The following is a 16,656-nucleotide window of genomic DNA, read 5'->3' on the forward strand; positions in this document are numbered from 1 at the left end:
TGCCTTGTTGAGAAACTGGGTCCATGGCTTTGTGGGGTCTGCGCCACAAGCGAACCATGCCATCGGCTCTTACCAACTCTAATCGGCATTCATATGACCGGGCCACGGTAGTCTTGGGTCCAACCGATATGGTCACGAGCCCAGGAGAGGCGCTGCAGGCGATATCGTGCTCTTAGCGAAGGTGCTCCCGTCGGTCGTCTGCTGACATAGTCCACTAACACCAAATTTCGCCGCACTGTCCTAACGGATTCGTTCGTCATACGTTACACAGCAATTTGTGCGGTTATTCCGTACAACGCTGCTTGTCTGTTAACACTGACAACTTTACGCAAACGCCTCTGCTCTCCATCGCAGGCCACTGCGTTGTCCGTGGTGAGAGGTAATGCCTGAAATTTGGTATTCTCTGTACGCCCTTGACACTGTGGATCTCAGTATATTGAACCCCCTAACGATTTCCGAAATGGAGTGTCCCATGCGTTTAGCTCCAACTACCAATCCGCGTTGGAAGTCTGCTAATTCCCGTCCTGCGGTAATAGTCACGTCCAGAAACTTTTCGCATGAATCTCCTGGGTACAAATGACAGCTTCGCCAATGCACTGCCCTTTTACACCTTGTGTAAAACCGTCATCTGTATACATGCATATCGCTATCCCGTGATTTTTGAGACCTAAGAGTATATAACTGCAAGTATAAATCTACATCTACATTTATTCTCCGCAAGCCAACCAACAGTGTGTGGCGGAGTGCACTCTACGCGCCACTGTCATTACCACCCCTTTCCTGTTCCAGTCGCGTATGGTTCGCGAGAAGAACGACTACCGGAAAGCCTCCGTGCGTGCTCTAATCTCTCTAATTTTACATTCGTGATCTCCTCGGGAGGTATAAGTAGGGGGAAGCAATATATTCGATACCTCATCCAGAAACGCACCCTCTCGAAACCTGGACAGCAAGCTACACCGCGGTGCAGAGCGCCTCTCTTGCAGTCTGCCACTTGAGTTTGCTAAACATCTCCGTATCGCTATCACGCTTACCATATAACCCTGTGACGAAACGCGCCGCTCTTCTTTGGATCTTCTCTATCTCCTCCGTCAACCCGATCTGGTACGGGTCCCACACTGATGACCAATACTCAAGTATAGGTGGAACGAGTGTTTTGTAAGCCACCCCCTTTGTCGATGGACCACATTTTCTAAGGACTCTTCCAATGAATCTCAACCTGGCACCCGCCTTACCAACAATTAATTTTATATGATCATTCCACTTCAAATCGTTCCGCACGCATACTCCCAGATATTTTACAGAAGTAATTGCTACCAGTGTTTGTTCCGCTATCATATAATCATACAATAAAGGATCCTTCTTTCTATGTATTCGAAATACATTATATTTGTCTATGTTAGGGGTCCCCCCCATGAACCATGGACCTTGCCGTTGGTGGGGAGGCTTGCGTGCCTCAGCGATACAGATGGCCGTACCGTAGGTGCAACCACAACGGAGGGGTATCTGTTGAGAGGCCAGACAAACATGTGGTTCCTGAAGAGGGGCAGCAGCCTTTTCAGTAGTTGCAGGGGCAACAGTCTGGATGATTGACTGATCTGGCCTTGTAACATTAACCAAAACGGCCTTGCTGTGCTGGTACTGCGAACGGCTGAAAGCAAGGGGAAACTACAGCCGTAATTTTTCCCGAGGACATGCAGCTCTACTGTATGATTAAATGATGATGGCGTCCTCTTGGGTAAAATATTCCGGAGGTAAAATAGTCCCCCATTCGGATCTCCGGGCGGGGACTACTCAAGAGGACGTCGTTATCAGGAGAAAGAAAACCGGCGTTCTACGGATCGGAGCGTGGAATGTCAGATCACTTAATCGGGCAGGTAGGTTAGAAAATTTGAAAAGGGAAATGGATAGGTTAAATTTAGATATAGTGGGAATTAGTGAAGTTCGGTGGCAGGAGGAACAAGACTTTTGGTCAGGTGATTACAGGGTTATAAATACAAGATCAAATAGGGGTAATGCAGGAGTAGGTTTAATAATGAATAAAAAAATAGGAGTGCGGATTAGCTACTACAAACAGCATAGTGAACGCATTATTGTGGCCAAAATAGACACAAAGCCCATGCCTACTACAGTAGTACAAGTTTATATGCCAACTAGCTCTGCAGATGATGAAGAAATAGATGAAATGTATGACGAGATAAAAGAAATTATTCAGGTAGTGAAGGGAGACGAAAATTTAATAGTCATGGGTGACTGGAATTCGTCAGTAGGGAAAGGGAGAGAAGGAAACATAGTAGGTGAATATGGATTGGGGGGAAGGAATGAAAGAGGAAGCCGCCTTGTAGAATTTTGCACAGAGCATAACTTAATCATAGCTAACACTTGGTTCAAGAATCATGAAAGGAGGCTGTATACATGGAAGAAGCCTGGAGATACTGACAGGTTTCAGATAGATTATATAATGGTAAGACAGAGATTTAGGAACCAGGTTTTAAATTGTAAGACATTTCCTGGGGCAGATGTGGATTCTGACCACAATCTATTGGTTATGAACTGCAGATTGAAACTGAAGAAACTGCAAAAAGGTGGGAATTTAAGGAGATGGGACCTGGATAAACTGAAAGAACCAGAGGTTGTAGAGAGTTTCAGGGAGAGCATAAGGGAACAATTGACAGGAATAGGGGAAAGAAATACAGTAGAAGAAGAATGGGTAGCTCTGAGGGATGAAGTGGTGAAGGCGGCAGACGATAAAGTAGGTAAAAAGACGAGGGCTAATAGAAATCCTTGGGTAACAGAAGAAATATTGAATTTAATTGATGAAAGGAGAAAATATAAAAATGCAGTAAATGAAGCAGGCAAAAAGGAATACAAACGTCTCAAAAACGAAATCGACAGGAAGTGCAAAATGGCTAAGCAGGGATGGCTAGAGGACAAATGTAAGGATGTAGAGGCTTGTCTCACTGGGGGTAAGATAGATACTGCCTACAGGAAAATTAAAGAGACCTTTGGAGAGAAGAGAACCACTTGTATGAATATCAAGAGCTCAGATGGCAACCCAGTTCTAAGCAAAGAAGGGAAGGCAGAAAGGTGGAAGGAGTATATAGAGGGTTTATACAAGGGCGATGTACTTGAGGACAATATTATGGAAATGGAAGAGGATGTAGATGAAGACGAAATGGGAGATAAGATACTGCGTGAAGAGTTTGACAGAGCACTGAAAGACTTGAGTCGAAACAAGGCCCCGGGAGTAGACAACATTCCATTAGAACTACTGATGGCCTCGGGAGAGCCAGTCATGACAAAACTCTACCATCTGGTGAGCACGATGTATGAGACAGGCGAAATACCCTCAGACTTCAAGAAGAATATAATAATTCCAATCCCAAAAAAAGCAGGTGTTGACAGATGTGAAAATTACCGAACTATCAGTTTAATAAGTCACAGCTGCAAAATACTAACGCGAATTCTTTACAGACGAATGGAAAAACTGGTAGAAGCCAACCTCGGGGAAGATCAGTTTGGATTCCGTAGAAATGTTGGAACACGTGAGGCAATACTGACCTTACGACTTATCTTGGAACAAAGATTAAGAAAAGGCAAACCTACGTTTCTAGCATTTGTAGACTTAGAGAAAGCTTTTGACAATGTTGACTGGAATACTCTCTTTCAAATTCTAAAGGTGGCAGGGGTCAAATACAGGGAGCGAAAGGCTATTTACAATTTGTACAGAAACCAGATGGCAGTTATAAGAGTCGAGGGACATGAAAGGGAAGCAGTGGTTGGGAAGGGAGTGAGACAGGGTTGTAGCCTCTCCACGATGTTATTCAATCTGTATATTGAACAGGCAGTAAAGGAAGCAAAAGAAAAATTCGGAGTAGGTATTAAAATTCATGGAGAAGAAGTAAAAACTTTGAGGTTCGCCGATGACATTGTAATTCTGGCAGAGACAGCAAAGGACTTGGAAGAGCAGTTGAACGGAATGGACAGTGTCTTGAAACGAGGATATAAGATGAACATCAACAAAAGCAAAACGAGGATAATGGAATGTAGTCAAATTAAGTCGGGTGATGCTGAGGGAATTAGATTAGGAAATGAGACACTTAAAGTAGTAAAGGAGTTTTGCTATTTAGGGAGTAAAATAACCGATGATGGTCGAAGTAGAGAGGATATAAAATGTAGACTGGCAATGGCAAGGAAAGCGTTTCTCAAGAAGAGAAATTTGTTAACATCGAGTATAGATGTAGGTGTCAGGAAGTCGTTTCTGAAAGTATTTGTATGGAGTGTAGCCATGTATGGAAGTGAGACATGGACGATAACTAGTTTGGATAAGAAGAGAATAGAAGCTTTCGAAATGTGGTGCTACAGAAGAATGCTGAAGATAAGGTGGGTAGATCACGTAACTAATGAGGAGGTATTGAATAGGATTGGGGAGAAGAGAAGTTTGTGGCACAACTTGCCAAGAAGAAGGGATCGGTTGGTAGGACATGTTTTGAGGCATCAAGGGATCACAAATTTAGCATTGGAGGGCAGCGTGGAGGGTAAAAATCGTAGAGGGAGACCAAGAGATGAATACACTAAGCAGATTCAGAAGGATGTAGGTTGCAGTAGGTACTGGGAGATGAAGAAGCTTGCACAGGATAGAGTAGCATGGAGAGCTGCATCAAACCAGTCTCAGGACTGAAGACCACAACAACAACAACATGTTAGGGGTCAGTTGCCACTCCCTGTATCAAGTGCCTATTCGCTGCAGATCTTCCTGCATTTCGCTGCAATTTTCTAATGGTGCAACTTTTCTGTATACTACAGCATCATCCGCGAAAAGCCGCATGGAACTTCCGACACTATCTACTAGGTCATTTATATATATTGTGAAAAGCAATGGTCCCATAACACTCCCCAGTGGCACGTCAGAAGTTACTTTAACGTCTGTAGACGTCTCTCCATTGAGAACAACATGCTGTGTTCTGTTTGCTAAAAACTCTTCAAGCCACACAGCTGGTTTGATATTCCGTAGGCTCTTACTTTGTTTATCAGGCGACAGTGCGGAACTGTATCGAAAGCCTTCCGGAAGTCAAGGAAAATGGCATCTACCTGGGAGCCTGTATCTAATATTTTCAGGGTCTCATGAACAAATAAAGCGAGTTGGGTCTCACACGATCGCTGTTTCCGGAATCCATGTTGATCCATGAACGATTAAGAAGTAAGATACCAAGTCTTGCACTGGAAAATTATGAAATAAAAAAAAAATTCAGCTAGGACTGGAATCTAACTTGCGAACTGTGCAGCATAGCGATGGAGTCTTAAGTTACTTGTTGTGCTTGTCATTCCGGTGTTGCCAATTGGGCTATGTTGGTCGTCCATTTTCTATTGAATATATGCACGGGACGAAACTTTATAAAGGGAAATTTTGTGTACTGCTACTTAGATCACGCTGTGGCTTCCGAGTGCGCGAAAGTTGTTTCAGCCTGTGTAAAAGTTTCTCTTAACGTTCCATCTTCAAGTTCCCATTTCACCTGTGAAGATCCGTACCGCATTCGGAGATGAAACGCCAGGAAACACTTTTATATACCGGCCACGGCCTCTTAGCCTGCATCTTTCAGCCGAAGAACAGTACACCGGCTGCGAAAGCCTACATTGTACGATCAATGTGTGTCCATCACGGGAGGCAGTGACAGCTTCGCGTCCTGAGATCATAATAGCCGGGAGATGGATGGCTATGTCGCAGCTGGCTCCATGAAAGTAGGGAAAACAGTACTGTGGTAACTACCGACTTTATCCTAATTTACTCACGTTTTTGTCATTTCATATATTTTATGCTGCAACATTGAAAGCGCGTCCTCACAGTCCCCATCAGCACGCATTTTACATCCGATGGATGATACATGCCTCCGCTAGGCCTTAATGTGCATACTCAGTCCATACAATACAGTGCTGTGCAAAATTTTAGGATGAAAGTAACTGTCACGTGATGTGCCACTGACAAGCAACATAGTCTTATGAAACTTGGACCGTACACAGAAAGACCTGCTAGAGTATAGCACAGTACAGAAGGTATTTGTGGAAGGGGGGGTAGAACGAATAAAGATTTTTTTTTTACATATATGACTTTAGTTTATTATTACCTCTTATCTGGAAAGTGTAGAATTATCTATCTTACTTAATGTCCCTATTCGTACCTAAGGAGTTTGGACTGGTAAATTGATTTTATAAAAATTTCACTCTTACAAAATGTTTCGCACTGGAATCTGACTGCATTTTTCACAATGTGGATGACAGTGATATTAGTTATGAAGGTACCTAAATCCAATCTAAACCTGACAGCTTTGAATGAATCTAAAGGAGAGTGAAACTCAATGCATTTACTTGAATTACGTCCGTACTTTGCCGTACAGTGATATCACCGTAAGTTGCAATTGTGTATGAAAACCGCTGGCACACGCCGTCTGGTTGCGGCTGAACCAGGTTCTGTTGGTGCTCTCACCAGTGCTGAAACCTTTCTCCAGACTTAGACTAAAGCTTGTCCGTTAAAATTCCTAACACTAACTGCTCTTTTATCCTTCTGTATGCGAGTCAGATCTACTACTTGCCCACAGGCCAGATAAAGACAGTGATTGACTGCGAGCACACCAGTATAGAAGAGCGAATTGTAGGCGCCCCGGTGGTCCCAGTCGCCCATGGTGGACTGGATGGCCGAGCGGTGAACTTTCCAGTTGTCAGGATGCTAGGAAATGACTGTGGACGCGTCAGAAACGCCAAAGAAACATTATTAATTCATAACACCTTTATTCCTGCCGAGTACAATGTGGCCCGCGTAACACAGGCTGGCTGAGCTTGGTGGTATCAACGATCTTCCCCGAGTCCTCACTGACTTGTAACGATGACACCAGCTCCGGGCTGCACAGTCTTGCTAGTGCAGCGCCATGTGCTGTGGCGTAGTGAAGGAATGTCCTTACTTCGTACTTCGGCCACGCGTGGATGGTGGCGCCTTCACTGCCTTGTAGCTATGACACCAGCTCCGGGCTGCACAGTCTTGCTAGCGCAGCGCCATGTGCTGTGGCGTAGCGAAGGAATGTCCTTACTTCCTACTTTGGCCGCGCGTGGCTGGTGTCGCACCCACTGACTTGTAGCGATGACACCAGCTCCGGGCTGCACAGTCTTGCTAGCGCAGCGTCATGTGCTGTGGCATAGCGAAGGAATGTCCTTACTTCGTACTTCGGCCGCGCGTGGCTGGTGGCGCCCTCACTGACTCGTAGTGATGACACCAGCTCCGGGCTGCACAGTCTTGCTAGCGCAGCGCCATGTGCTGTGGCGTAGTGAAGGAATGTCCTTACTTCGTACTTCGGCCGCGCGTGGATGGTGGCGCCTTCACTGCCTTGTAGCTATGACACCAGCTCCGGGCTGCACAGTCTTGCTAGCGCAGCGCCATGTGCTGTGGCGTAGCGAAGGAATGTCCTTACTTCCTACTTTGGCCGCGCGTGGCTGGTGTCGCACCCACTGACTTGTAGCGATGACACCAGCTCCGGGCTGCACAGTCTTGCTAGCGCAGCGTCATGTGCTGTGGCATAGCGAAGGAATGTCCTTACTTCGTACTTCGGCCGCGCGTGGCTGGTGGCGCCCTCACTGACTTGTAGTGATGACACCAGCTCCGGGCTGCACAGTCTTGCTAGCGCAGCGCCATGTGCTGTGGCGTAGCGAAGGAATGTCCTTACTTCGTACTTCAGCCACGCGTGGCTGGTGGCGCCCTCACTGACTTGTAGCGATGACACCAGCTCCGGGCTGCACAGTCTTGCTAGCGCAGCGCCATGTGCTGTGGCGTAAGCGAAGGAATGTCCTTACTTCGTACTTCGGCCGCGCGTGGCTGGTGGCGCCCTCACTGACTTGTGGCGATGACACCAGCTCCGGGCTGCACAGTCTTGCTAGCGCAGCGCCATGTGCTGTGGCGTAGTGAAGGAATGTCCTTACTTCGTACTTCGGCCGCGCGTGGATGGTGGCGCCTTCACTGCCTTGTAGCTATGACACCAGCTCCGGGCTGCACAGTCTTGCTAGCGCAGCGCCATGTGCTGTGGCGTAGCGAAGGAATGTCCTTACTTCCTACTTTGGCCGCGCGTGGCTGGTGTCGCACCCACTGACTTGTAGCGATGACACCAGCTCCGGGCTGCACAGTCTTGCTAGCGCAGCGTCATGTGCTGTGGCATAGCGAAGGAATGTCCTTACTTCGTACTTCGGCCGCGCGTGGCTGGTGGCGCCCTCACTGACTTGTAGTGATGACACCAGCTCCGGGCTGCACAGTCTTGCTAGCGCAGCGCCATGTGCTGTGGCGTAGCGAAGGAATGTCCTTACTTCGTACTTCGGCCACGCGTGGCTGGTGGCGCCCTCACTGACTTGTAGCGATGACACCAGCTCCGGGCTGCACAGTCTTGCTAGTGCAGCGCCATGTGCTGTGGCGTAGTGAAGGAATGTCCTTACTTCGTACTTCGGCCACGCGTGGATGGTGGCGCCTTCACTGCCTTGTAGCTATGACACCAGCTCCGGGCTGCACAGTCTTGCTAGCGCAGCGCCATGTGCTGTGGCGTAGCGAAGGAATGTCCTTACTTCCTACTTTGGCCGCGCGTGGCTGGTGTCGCACCCACTGACTTGTAGCGATGACACCAGCTCCGGGCTGCACAGTCTTGCTAGCGCAGCGTCATGTGCTGTGGCATAGCGAAGGAATGTCCTTACTTCGTACTTCGGCCGCGCGTGGCTGGTGGCGCCCTCACTGACTCGTAGTGATGACACCAGCTCCGGGCTGCACAGTCTTGCTAGCGCAGCGCCATGTGCTGTGGCGTAGTGAAGGAATGTCCTTACTTCGTACTTCGGCCGCGCGTGGATGGTGGCGCCTTCACTGCCTTGTAGCTATGACACCAGCTCCGGGCTGCACAGTCTTGCTAGCGCAGCGCCATGTGCTGTGGCGTAGCGAAGGAATGTCCTTACTTCCTACTTTGGCCGCGCGTGGCTGGTGTCGCACCCACTGACTTGTAGCGATGACACCAGCTCCGGGCTGCACAGTCTTGCTAGCGCAGCGTCATGTGCTGTGGCATAGCGAAGGAATGTCCTTACTTCGTACTTCGGCCGCGCGTGGCTGGTGGCGCCCTCACTGACTTGTAGTGATGACACCAGCTCCGGGCTGCACAGTCTTGCTAGCGCAGCGCCATGTGCTGTGGCGTAGCGAAGGAATGTCCTTACTTCGTACTTCAGCCACGCGTGGCTGGTGGCGCCCTCACTGACTTGTAGCGATGACACCAGCTCCGGGCTGCACAGTCTTGCTAGCGCAGCGCCATGTGCTGTGGCGTAAGCGAAGGAATGTCCTTACTTCGTACTTCGGCCGCGCGTGGCTGGTGGCGCCCTCACTGACTTGTGGCGATGACACCAGCTCCGGGCTGCACAGTCTTGCTAGCGCAGCGCCATGTGCTGTGGCGTAGTGAAGGAATGTCCTTACTTCGTACTTCGGCCGCGCGTGGATGGTGGCGCCTTCACTGCCTTGTAGCTATGACACCAGCTCCGGGCTGCACAGTCTTGCTAGCGCAGCGCCATGTGCTGTGGCGTAGCGAAGGAATGTCCTTACTTCCTACTTTGGCCGCGCGTGGCTGGTGTCGCACCCACTGACTTGTAGCGATGACACCAGCTCCGGGCTGCACAGTCTTGCTAGCGCAGCGTCATGTGCTGTGGCATAGCGAAGGAATGTCCTTACTTCGTACTTCGGCCGCGCGTGGCTGGTGGCGCCCTCACTGACTTGTAGTGATGACACTAGCTCCGGGCTGCACAGTCTTGCTAGCGCAGCGCCATGTGCTGTGGCGTAGCGAAGGAATGTCCTTACTTCGTACTTCGGCCACGCGTGGCTGGTGGCGCCCTCACTGACTTGTAGCGATGACACCTGCTCCGGGCTGCACAGTCTTGCTAGCGCAGCGCCATGTGCTGTGGCGTAAGCGAAGGAATGTCCTTACTTCGTACTTCGGCCGCGCGTGGCTGGTGGCGCCCTCACTGACTTGTGGCGATGACACCAGCTCCGGGCTGCACAGTCTTGCTAGCGCAGCGCCATATGCTGTGGCGTAGCGAAGGAATGTCCTTACTTCGTACTTCGGCCGCGCGTGGTTGATGGCGCCCGGCTCAGCTGCAGACTGCAGGCCGCTGCGCGTAGGAGGCTCCGGGTTGGAGTCCCGGCGCTGTCGGCACGAGAGGCGTTCTCGTAGTGCGGAGTGTACTCTATCCCACCCCGTCTTCATCCCTGCTCCTCCTGGTGGCTCGTCCGCGGTGGATGGTTGAAATGGGCTGCAGTCCCCCAGCGTCGTCGGCTCACCCGGTTGGGACGGCAGATGCACAGGGCCTAGGCCCCGCACGATCTCGACGATGGCTCACTGATGTGGTCAGCATTGGTGGCGACCGAGTATGCCGCGATGTCTGCTAGTCCTGGGTTGATGATTGACAGCGCAGCAGAGACGACCAGAGTTGGTACTGTCCCCTCACGTCTGCTGCTGGATGGGCCACCCTTACTGCAACATCTCCTTAATAAAGATTAACATGTCGATCACCGAGCTGAGCGCTACGCAGCCACCCAGTACACATCTAACTGCAAGTCTAACTGCGAGTGTCTTGTTGCTATCAAAGCTGGCGTATTTAAAGGAAGCACGAGCGATGTCCTGATGTCATGCTTGTTTGTAATGAATGCATTCGTTCCACTTATACTGCTAATTTATCTGTCGTACTCGCCCCTTACGTGTTCTTGCGACAGAGTTACGTGTTGTTACAGCAGAAATGCAGTACAGCTGACGCTATACCTCTGTCTTGCACTCTACGAAAGTCTCCGTCTAACACCAACCCGCGTGCTAAGCAATTCTGTCTCGCCTGTTGTGTGTAACCAGGCCATTGCCCCTGCGTGACGACATGTGCAATCCTCTTACCTCTTGGCTAACCTACTGCCTCTGGCTCTCGGCATAGGCAACGAAACTTTGACAATATTCCACGTTTCCAACTCTTTACTAATCCGCGACACTACAGAATGCATCAACAGCTCGTGAAGCTTGTTAAATTAGTCACTCTGCGCACAGACTCACGAATGTACAACAGTCTGAGACACCCTGGCACATTCACTAAAATTCAGAGTCTAATATGCATCTAACGTTTGTAGTCTGGGATACACAGACAGTCTTCCTCCTCACTCAGAGAGGATACAAACCTGACTGCCCCCTCGCTTCTGCCCCCAGAGCAAGACGAGGCCCCACACTTTAAGCTACAGATGGAGCTTAGTTTCACTGTCCAAAGACAGCTCTCGTCTCTGAAATCAGGTGCTCCCTCCTACATCGCGCCAGCCAGTCGGCGTCCACATCATTTTGCCGTGTCGTGGAAAATTTCCACCTCAGCTGCTAAATTTGGGATCAGCGAACGGGCGAGCGCCGTTTTAAAATTTGAGCCAGGGTCATTGCTCCTCTGCCTCTGTCCTTGTCGTCCAGACGCCCTCTCTGTCGCTACCTCTCTCCACTGTTGCATCAGCCCCAACGTCACTTCTCTCCGCCTGTAGCGCCGTGGTCCGCCCAGGCGGCCTATGCTATACCTGCTCGGGCTATGCAGAGAAACTGCTCTCTTTCTCTCCCTCGCTTCCCCGCGGCTTCTGACCGCTTCTCATGTCATTTCAACACTTTGAGCTGTATTCTGCGCTGCTTATGACTTTATCACACATTACTGAAGATCAGCAATGCCACCCTCATCGTCAGGGTTCAAATAATTCTCTCATTTCGTTCCCGTCATGGAAATATGCAAATCGATTATACTGTTGTTAATTTATGTCTTGGACATGTTTTAGTATATTCACAAGAACAATAACAACGAAATAAATGGAAACCGTGCCTTACTTTAACCTCGTACAGTTTTGCGATGGCTTCATATTACCGAAGTTGCTAAATTTCAGGCAAAATCTTTTACTAGCCGTAACTCCGTGACTGAATATCTGCGGACCTGTATTTATATGAACTTTTTTCTTTAGTTTTTCTTGTAGAGTAACATATTAAAATATTTGCATATCTTCGTGAATCACATGGGTTGGATAAAAAGTAGTAGCAACACTGTAAGACTCGTACCACACTTTACTTGCAGTTCACCATGTTACATCCCCTCAAGATAATCGCCCCGCATCTCGGTCTCCTTCGCCCAAGCGGACAAAAGGCGCAGTATACCGTCAGTGCCTCCGTCTCTGTCGATGTCTCGCTAGGACCGCCCTGTGGCACGGATGATGTTTTTCTTTTCTTGTGTTGTAGCGCATGCCACGAAGAGTTTCCTTCATTTTGGCGAATAGGTCGTAGCCGCACGGCCTCATATCGGGTGAATACGGTGGACAAAATGGCTCTGAGCACTATGGGACTTAGCATCTGAGGTCATCAGTACCCTAGAACTTAGAACTACTTAAACCTAACCAACCTAAGGACATCACACACATCCATGCCCGAGGCAGGATTCGAACCTGCGACCGTAGCGGTCGCGCGGTTCCAGACCGTAGCGCCTAGAACCGCTCGGCCACACCGGCCGGCAATACAGTGGACATTCCAGTATCTGCCACCCCCACTGACAGGAGCTCCTGCATGGGGTTCGCCGTGTGTGGCATCGGGCTGTCATGAAGGATGATGGGATGCAGTCCATCGGCGATCCACATAGAGCGGAGAGGCAAGGAGCTCAGTTGCCACGTTGTCCATGGGGCGGGACGTTCAGAAAAGGTCCGAATGACATGCCTGCCACCCCGAAACGCTTTCACCTGGGATCAATGCTGCCTCGCCACACGCCTCACACAGTCCCTCAAATCATCGTTGCGCGCTCCGACCACGTCCCACTTCAGTCTTGATCCGCGAATGTTGCGCGTGTTTCCTAAACATGCTGTTACGGCTCTTGAAACGGACTCCCGCACATACAGACAGTACACACTGCAAGTGAAACCCCACACTGCACGACTTCAAGTGACATTCTGGCATCAGCGCACATGCCATTGGATGCACATCCTTCATGTTACGGCAGTCACTACTTTTCATCCAACCCAAGTACATCAGATCATAGAAATCCTCACGATTAAATTTTCTCGGCTTCCATGCAGCTCCCACTTTTTTCCCCGTGTATGTTATTTCGTTCCTCAGACAATATAGCTCCTGTTTTCTAGGCTGTTTCGTCTGCGACTTTGCAGCGGGGCGAGCTGTTCGCTCACTGTCCTTAAAACAATCAGTCCATCTACCTGGATAGGTTTCAGGTTGTGTGGTAGATATTGGTTTGGCAGACAACGGAGCGTTGACGAACAGTCGACTAGATACCTACCACGCAAAGGCCGCATAACTCCAGTCCGTGGGCAGCAATTGAATCTCAATGTAGACAAGTGTAATGTGCTGCGAATACACAGAAAGAAAGATCCCTTATCATTTAGCTACAAAATAGCAGGTCAGCAACTGGAAGCAGTTAATTCCATAAATTACCTGGGAGTACGCATTAGGAGTGATTTAAAATGGAATGATCATATAAAGTTGATCGTCGGTAAAGCAGATGCCAGACTGAGATTCATTGGAAAAATCCTAAGGAAATGCAATCCGAAAACAAAGGAAGTAGGTTACAGTACGCTTGTTCGCCCACTGCTTGAATACTGCTCAGCAGTGTGGGATCCGTACCAGATAGGATTGATAGAAGAGATAGAGAAGATCCAACGGAGAGCAGCGCGCTTCGTTACAGGATCATTTAGTAATCGCGAAAGCGTTACGGAGATGATAGATATACTCCAGTGGAAGACTCTGCAGGAGAGACGCTCAGTAGCTCGGTACGGGCTTTTGTTAAAGTTTCACCGAAAAGTCAAGCAGTATATTGCTCCCTCCTACGTATATCTCGCGAAGAGACCATGAGGATAAAATCAGAGAGATTAGAGCCTACACAGAAGCATACCGACAATCCTTCTTTCCACGAACAATAGAGACTGGAATAGAAGGGAGAACCGAAGAGGTACTCAAGGTACCCTCCGCCACACATCGTCAGGTGGCTTGCGGAGTATAGATGTAGATGTAGTTAAGCTATTGTGCGTTCGGGATTCTTGCATCTCGCTGGAAATTTCCTTTAAGTTGGTTTATTGTCTTTAAAACACGGATAATGGCTGTAAAGTCGGTATTTAATATCCCGGCATCAGTTGTGCGATGTTACTGACTGTCTCTGCTACAAGTTCACACCCGAAAGCAGCAAGAAGATATTTAGTCCGACCGGATTATTTGAACGTCCTAAACAATCACTGACCCACGACTATTTACTTGCGAGTTAACGCATTCGGTCGTTCAGTAGGCTCCTTGTAAAGAACTGCTCGTCATAATGTCTCGTAATCTGCATGAAACACGCCACGCGGAGTATATGTACGACATCAAATGTTCACAAGCGATTATCTGCTAAAATAAACCAATGACAAAATTCAAACTTTTATAAAATACTCAAAACTGTAGTCGCTTTTCGTCAATGACACGAGAACCAATCGAAATGCGCGAATTTCTTCAACTTGGTACGAATTTTATCCGCGCGATTTAACGTCGGTGTCTACCAGAACACAGCTCCCGAGCGCCTATATTGACTCGTAGGTGTGAGGCACAAAGCCCAACTCAAACGTGCGGGCAACGCTAAATTCCGATTGGCTACTACAGTAAGCACACAATCAGATCATCTCTAGCACTTCTGTACTCGCGGTATTTCCAGTGTCAGCCAATCAGATTACCACAAGTAATTTAGACGTGAAATTTCGCAGATCCGAAACTAAATAAAATTTAATTAAAACAAAATACGATTACTTTCCACAAAATAAATTACTAATAATTTAATACTCAACGCCTCTTCTGGCTGCCTTTTACAAAATCAAGCTCACTCGAACATATGTCCCAAATTCCCCTACTGCGCCGACCTCGGTGGTCTAGCGGTTCTAGGCGCTCAGTCCGGAACTGCGCGACTGCTACGGTCGCAGGTTCGAATCCTGCCTCGGGAATGGATGTGTGTGATGTCCTTAGGTTAGTTAGGTTTAAGTAGCTCTAAGTTCTAGGGGACTGATGACCACAGATGTTAAGTCCCATAGTGCTCAGAGCCATTTGAACCATTTTTTTCCCCTACTGCATAACAACTTTCTCACGGATACATTTACATACCTTTGGTAAAATATCACATTCTCACTTTACTTATATCCCCCATTCTCTCTCTGTCTCCATAAAGTACTCACACAACCAAAACATGATTTTCCAAAGTATTTTTAATTATGTCAGAAATCTGTGGTAATGAAACAAAAGAAAATTTCAGAAATTTAGATTATTTGAACCTATCCTCTTGGTTGTAGCTTCAATTGATACTATAGATGAACACATTACAGTTCCTAACACAAGTTTCACAATGATAGCATAGTTATTATGTGTTTTAGTATAAATTTATATTTCCAGAAGTATTGGAACTATTGATTTAAAATTTTAGCACTACGGTTGATTTATCTATAAAATTTGGTACAATAAGTATGAAAAAGATCAGCTAATATTTGATAATACTTCTTCAGATTCATAGAGAGTATGTGTAACGTACTGCACGAAGCGTTATTTAAGTACAGCGCTCGCCCAGCCCAATAGCCAGAGTCAGTTGTGCGAGAAAATGCAAGATGACAACTCGTAATAATTTGCTATGTTACAGACTGCATCTCCCGTCTGCCAAGTTTTCGCATGTTCGGTTTACAGTTAAAACGTCGTCTTCGTTTTTGTAATTGCTTTTTGACTTATTGATTATTTGGAATATATTTCTCACTCATTCTGTGTATGCTGATTTTTTGTGGGTACGTCTTCTTTCTGGGTGTGTGTGGTTGTATCCAAATATTTTTAAATTTCTTTTTCGACTGGAGAATTTTTCTGAATTTTCTCGGAATCTTAGTATGTAGCATGACAAGACTACATATTCTACACAAATTAAGACGGAGACTAAGTGTAAGTTTTAACTTACCGATCGAAACTAAGTTTACTTTAGCGCGAGTTGTAAGTGCTGGTTCGTGTGGTTGCCGGTAGCTGCCTCCAGGGAGCAGCTAGCTGGCTCGCTCGCTCTCGTTCATTACCAAATTTGTGTTGGCCCTAGATGACGAAAACACGGGAACAAAATGCGTTTTGCGCTCAGTTCCAACAGGCGCAGTTCTGTTGTTACAGCTGCATGTAAAAGTATTTATTATCGGTGAGGTGCCTCAGCGCCAATAGGGGTGTACAGACCCCGCGTTGTAGTACTGGTCTGCAAGGTCACCAGATGTCAAAGTATGTGTGCTTTTCGTTTTTCTTTATTTTTGTGGGGTTTGTGAAAGAACCCGTCTGTCTGCCTCCCTTTCCAACAACTCTGTGTTATCTGTGATGCCCCACACTAACGGTAGTACGCACAGTAACGCCAGATACGCTCGCTGAAATATGGGACGAGTGTGAGTGTATAACCAATAATAAACAAACCAACAGCTGTATTTTCATGTCTGAATTATTCCAGAGGCAACCGGCTTGGGCATTCATTATGCCATGATCAGGCCTTGTATGGTACCATAGTGGCTGACCTTATACTGCCAGCAAAAATCATGCAAAAGCAAACCATTATCTGTACCAGCGTATGTAATGTGGCTATAGACTCGTAAACACT

At 47.8% G+C, this 16,656-nt stretch overlaps 1 protein-coding gene across 1 annotated transcript in view; it reads left to right on the forward strand.

Annotated features, from left to right (window-relative positions):
* The window catches only part of LOC126251893 (uncharacterized), a 586,892-nt gene that overhangs the window by 65,557 nt on the left and 504,679 nt on the right, over positions 1–16,656 (forward strand). The gene's annotated exons all lie outside the window — the stretch shown is intronic.

Source organism: Schistocerca nitens, chromosome 4, assembly GCF_023898315.1.
Source record: "Schistocerca nitens isolate TAMUIC-IGC-003100 chromosome 4, iqSchNite1.1, whole genome shotgun sequence".
NCBI classification, from domain to species: Eukaryota; Metazoa; Arthropoda; class Insecta; order Orthoptera; family Acrididae; genus Schistocerca; species Schistocerca nitens.